Genomic DNA, 6,144 nt, shown 5'->3' with positions numbered 1-6,144 from the left:
TCCTCTGAAACCCTTACCGAGAGTTGCCGTAAGTTTTCATCAGATGCCCAAATGGTAGTATCATCAGCAAACAAAACCATTTTAACAGTATCAGAAACCTTACATATATCATTGATGTATAATATAAATAGTTTAGGTCCCAAAACAGAGCCCTGAGGCACTCCACATACAATGTCCAGCTCACTCGATTGGTATTCACCCAACTTCACAACTTGACGCCTCTGTGTCAAATAACTTCTAATCCATTTCAGAACCATTCCTCTGATCCCATATTTTTCTAACTTGTCCATTAATAATTCATGATTGATTGTGTCAAATGCTTTTTTTAGGTCAATAAATATTCCCACCGTGTATTTCTTCTCATCCATAGCACTTGTTATGTCCTCCATCAGGTCCACTGATGCCTTGGTTCCATTAGTTGCCCCAGTAAGCCATGCCACTGAACCAGCATGCACAATACCAGACCCTGCGACTACCTTACTTAAATTGAATGCAGTCATTTTAAAGTGATGAATGTAATTTAAATAAACCTGGGTAAAGTGCATAAATGTCCCATTATTTCTGAGTTGAAACAGAATAAATGCATAGTAAAACTTGGCCCACTAAGTCACCTCTGCTCACATTCCCAATTAACACTGTTTATGAATTAATGAAGTATACACTGAAATGCATTCATCATTTCTCAGTCAAGTAACACAGGAGTCAACATTTCCACTTGCTTTGTGTTTGCTGGCTGAGGCTTCAGGGTCACCACAAAAGGTCATCCAGTTAACAGTTAAATAATCAGTCCTAATCTGTGAACCTGTTCAAAAAAGAAAATGTGCTGCTATTGCAAAATGATAATTAGAAGAGTAAGACAATGATCTACAAAATGACAAAATGATCACCCTGAGTCATGCCAGGGACGAATCGTATTTGTTTTTCAGTTACACAACAGTACTTTGTATCTATTATTTTCTTTCAGTCACCTCATTAAATCTCCCCTTTTGTCATTGTCTGTCTGTCCTTCAGCCCAGTGTTACGTGTACACACAATGAATAACAACAGAGAGGATAAAATTTTCATTCATTGCTGTAGATGCAACATCTAAGTTGGATCAATTAAAGCACACCAAGAGAAATGGAACATGCTGGAACATGTGAGTCAGTGCTGCCATCTAGTGGCGTCTACATGTCACTACCAGAGTCAGGCATTTGTATGTAGGATCTCTGCACAGCTGGAACGTGAAAGAATTGAATGACAGTAAATATTCTTTAGTACTGAGGATCTGGATCCATCCACTGGGACCAGTTTTACACCCTCCTCTAAAGAAAACCATTTTAAACTTACACAACAAGCCCAGGTGATGAACAGATTTATCTAAAACACAGGATGTTTTACTCGGATTTTATCGACTGGTTTTTTGCTTATTGTTTTGATTAAAGACTTTTCTGTTCACTTTGTCTTTTTTTACTCCTCTGGTTTTGTGAGTTTTGGGGAAGTTGTGCTTTTTGAATGATATTCAGTATCATCCACCCAGTTGTGCATTGAGGACACAACCTGGAAATAATGTATACAAAATCCAGCTGAGGTAACAGATCCTGCTCTAAACACAGAACATCTGCCAAGGTTGTAACCACTTTCATTTCTGATGATAATCTTATTATAATATCAGTTAAAGCTAAGCTATAAGAGACAGGGCAAAGGAGAGAGAAAGTCAATTAGACACTACACCTCAATCATTAACGTTTACAGGAAAATCCATTTGTGATGTGAATTACTTTGATTATTGGCCAAGTGATTTATTAACACAGACCCATGGTTGTCTTTTTTTAGCAGTAGATTAAACCTTTTTATTGATAAAAAGTCGACTATAAAGTTTTTCATGGATCTTTTTAGAAGAGAACAGAAAAAGATAAAAGAAGACCTTTGCCCACTGGTCTCCTGAAGTGATTTTTATCATAAATTCACTTGAATGAGGGCTGCATTCCAGTTAAGGTTTCAGTCCACTACTTGTGCTTTGCATTTTGGGACATTTGGACAAAAGAGAACCAACATTAATGTCATCAGTAACAACTGTGCTTTTCCTACTATGACGAGTCAAAATGTCAGCTGGGAAAAGGGCTTTTTATGGGGTTGTTCCATGAGAATAAGTCATTTATGTGATTTCTCTCTCTCTCTGTTCACTGCGACACTACGGGGAGGAGTGTTTCTTAATATTCGGCCAGTAGATGGAGGTCTTCACTCATTTTCCTCAGCAGTCTGGCATCATCTGAATTGAATACTTGCTCCTCATGTACATGTCTGTTTTGACTTTTTCCTCCATTTTGCTGTTTCCATCAAGCCACACTCAAAGGGGACGATACCTGCCTGGGAGCCAGATTACACCACAGCTCGCTGGTGTTGGCTTAGTCAGCTGAGTCGCATGGTAACTTTAAATAGGTCATGTGACATTCTCTTCACAAATAATACATGACTTTGGACAGAAACACACCACAGTCAACATACATGTTAAAGATATTCTTATACAAATGTAGTCATATAAATGTGAACTCTTACTCTAGAGGTCTTGAAACAAAGGCTTTGTGCACCGTATTGTTTTAGGGTAGATTTATCTGTACATGTGAAATCTTGAATGGGATTTGTATTGTTTTCACATGTAACTGCACAGAACTTCCAATAAATGTATGTCACACACAGTATATTGAATATTTTACATATTTTAATTACATTTTTTATGTTCTAGTTGTTCACCCTGTAATGTACTGGCACTGATTGCTGTGTAGCGGCATCACACACATACCTATGGTGTTGCTGTTTCTGCAGAAGAACCTTTCCTATGTTTCCTTGTGGAAGTATGAAAATGTCAAGTACGTATTAACACTGCACGCAGCAGGCTACTGTAAGAGCACGCCGTTATGACTCCATTACACTGAAGGGTCTCTATTCTTACAGTAGATTTCATTCTCTATCAATACACAGTGACATACAGCCCTTTTGGACAGGATCTGGCCAGCGTCCAAACATAGCAACCTCCAACAAAGGTCAGTTTTTACTAAACTACAGTACATACACTGGTAGGGGTCATTCATTCATCCAGTTCAACAGGAGTTAAATAAAGGCTTACTCACAAGACAATGATTAATGGCAGTGACAACAACAGTATCCAGACAACAAAACCGTATTCTAAAACAAGACATGCACATTGCTTCACTATGCTGAGACCACAAACCTCACTTTTACAGAAAAAAGTCTTTACATTTATTTTTAAAAAGAACACAAGTAAACTGAGAAACTCATTCACCAATTAGACAATGCAGACAAACCCGTCATAGTAGGAAAAACACAGGCGTTGCCGTCAACAAGAATGATGGCTCTGTTTAAATGACAGTAAGCGAGTGTGAAGAGCTGAACAAACTGTTGTTCCTACTGTGACATGTCAAAATGTGTTTTGTTAAAAGGCTGACATTACATTTAGCCAGTATCTCTAATAATATTGGACTCAGACTGAATGTTAAACTTACAAGATCTTTCTCCTCTCCTCCATCACTCCCTGTTGTCTAGACCCATCACCTTTTCCTTGTTTTCTGTATTGGTATTACTCATACCGGCCTGGATTTTACCTGATATCAGATGGTAAAGGTAATAAGTGGTATTGCCCATCACTACTGATCATTAAAAATGACCTGGAGGCTCACGGTAAAGAAGAGAGGCAGGTTAAAAATCATGGAATGAGGCGTGGATTGCAGCAGCTGACCCAGAAAGGTGGAGATGCTCTGTGGAGGGCTCATGCTCCACAAGCAGATATAGGTAACAGGATTCTGAGTAGAGACAACTTCATTACAGGTTAACAGTTACCTGCCTAAACCTGTTATCAGCTATAAAAGCCTAAGTTACCGATAGAGCTTTATAGGTTTGTAGCTATTTTGTACTGATGCCTAAATAAACTGCTCTAAACCGTCTATATAGCATGAAGCTGCTACTAACTGTAATCTGACTGTGATGTAACAACACTGATGCCTGCACTGTACTGGATGACATTATTCAGGCCAAGTTAAAGCTTTTATGTGCTCTACATCAGTGGCACCCGACAAACAGGTTGACATGCATTGTACTGTTCAATCACAATACTGCAATGGAGAGGAAAAACAAAACTAGCATGTATTTACTTAGGGACCTTTCAGGGAGGAAAGCTCTGCAGTGAAAATAGTGTAATTACATGTCTTCCTTTTGGGTGGGTGGGAGGGTAAATTGGTGTAATCAAGGCAGCAGTTCAGCCTCCGGCATTGATGTTGGATTGAATTAGGACAGGACCTTGCTGAGATTTTGCCCCCTGGGTATTTAATGAGTGCATACTTCTCCTCCAAATTACATCCTGCTGATATAGTGGCGAGTCAGTCCTGTGACTGTACTGCACAACTCACACTGGGAAATGAGCGGTGCAGGAAGTGGTGATGTAAAAGGGAATGGTAGGTACACTTTTAGACATCACACCAGGCTGACAGCACCCTGAGTTCACCAGGAGAACAAACTGCTTTCAGATTCCAGACCATGACCCTGTTCATTACAGATATAAAACCTATTTTCTTTCCTGAATGTACTTTCTTTGTCTCTGTACTGCTGCCACTCATATACACTGGGCTTCTACAAGCTGAAAACTTAAAGTAGCCAGTTCACTTCGTCAAATGTGAACGAATCTAATTCAGGTCTGTATTTGTTATGGTTTTGCTTGATCTGATAAACATGGAAATTTTATGTACCCCTCTCTCCTTTATTTCCATAAATAGTCCTTGGTTGTGATATTTTTAGTACAAAGGTACTTTTTATGTCCTTGATGTTGCAAAGATTCAGACTCGCTGCTATCATTCTGTTCTTCCCAGTCGCTAATCTGATTCTCCAGATAATTTTTTGGAACAGTCAAGTTCAATCTTTGATGAAGAGCTATTTATTACAGATTTGGTTTTTAATTTTAACTTTTATTTATCAGAGAATGATTGAACTAACCACATATGCTCTGTCACGATTCCTGTCTCAGTCCTGTTTATTTTGCTCCTCTGCCCGTCTCCCGCAGCTCGCATCCATGTACCGGATGCCGTCAGTCTTTGCTTCTGGTTCCTGAATGTTGAGGTAGAGTGATAAATGAACTTGTACTTATACGGTGCCTTTCTATGCATTCAAAGTTCTTTACTTTATTTACCTATTCCCTCCACTCTCTCATCCACACTGACATTGATGGTAGTAACTTGGGGACGCTGACGTCGAAAATAATGATTTCTGCAGGTTTAAAGCTGCATTATCTAAGATTTTGCACAAATTTGGACAAATCAAGTAAAAAAAATGTCTAAATATGTTGGAGCCAATTATTACTGCTGCACTACCTGACTGCCACAACTGTCTTAGGCTGTCATGACCATATATGGCGTAGTTTTGCCAACAGCAGGCCCGGCCCTAACCAATTTGGCGCCCTAGGCAAGATTTCAGGTGGCGCCCCGTTGCATCACAGTAAATTCCACTGCTAGTGTATATATGTGCTATGGATGAGAAAAAATATACGATGGGGATATTTATTGACCTAAAAAAAGCATTTGATACAATTAATCATGAACTATTAATGGATAAGTTAGAGAAATATGGGATCAGAGGAATAGTTTGGAAATGGATCAAAAGTTATTTGACACAGAGGCGTCAATTTGTGAAGTTGGGTGAATACCAATCGAGTGAGCTGGACATTGTATGTGGAGTGCCTCAGGGTTCTGTTTTGGGACCTAAATAATTCATACTATACATTAACGATATATGCAAGGTTTCTGATTTAGTGAAAGTGGTTTTGCTTGCTGATGACACTACCATATGGGCATCGGGTGAAAACCTACAGCAACTCTCTGGACGGGTTTCACAGGAACTTGAGAAGATAAAGAAATGGTGTGATAGTAATATACTATCTCTGAATTTGGATAAAACTAAATTTATGGTATTTGGGAATCGTAGACCACATAATGAACTTCAATTGAAAATTGAGGGTGCTAACATCGAACGAGTATATGAAATCAAATTTCTAGGTGTCATAGTTGATGACAAATTCTCCTGGAAATCTCATATCAGATATGTTCAGCATAAAATAGCTAAAAATATATCGATATTGGCAAGGGTTAGATATATTTTGGA

At 38.8% G+C, this 6,144-nt stretch overlaps 1 protein-coding gene across 6 annotated transcripts in view; it reads right to left on the bottom strand.

Moving 5' to 3' along the window:
- LOC109963757 (nck-associated protein 5-like) overlaps positions 1-6,144 on the bottom strand; it is a 68,460-nt gene that overhangs the window by 49,096 nt on the left and 13,220 nt on the right. The window contains exons 1-2 of one of the 6 annotated variants that reach the window (XM_020606548.1): positions 5,177-5,193; positions 4,984-5,094 (exon numbers count right to left, since the gene is read on the bottom strand). The exons of the other annotated variants lie outside the window; for them this stretch is intronic. The gene's annotated coding sequence lies outside the window, so the exon portion shown is untranslated. Of the gene's footprint in view, positions 1-4,983; positions 5,095-5,176; positions 5,194-6,144 lie in introns of those variants that run through there. 6 annotated transcript variants of the gene reach the window in all.

Source organism: Monopterus albus, unplaced genomic scaffold (assembly GCF_001952655.1).
Source record: "Monopterus albus unplaced genomic scaffold, M_albus_1.0 scaffold79.1, whole genome shotgun sequence".
Taxonomy (NCBI): domain Eukaryota; kingdom Metazoa; phylum Chordata; class Actinopteri; order Synbranchiformes; family Synbranchidae; genus Monopterus; species Monopterus albus.
The sequence above is the reverse complement of the archived record's forward strand: the minus strand, read 5'-3'. Positions and strand labels throughout refer to the sequence as shown.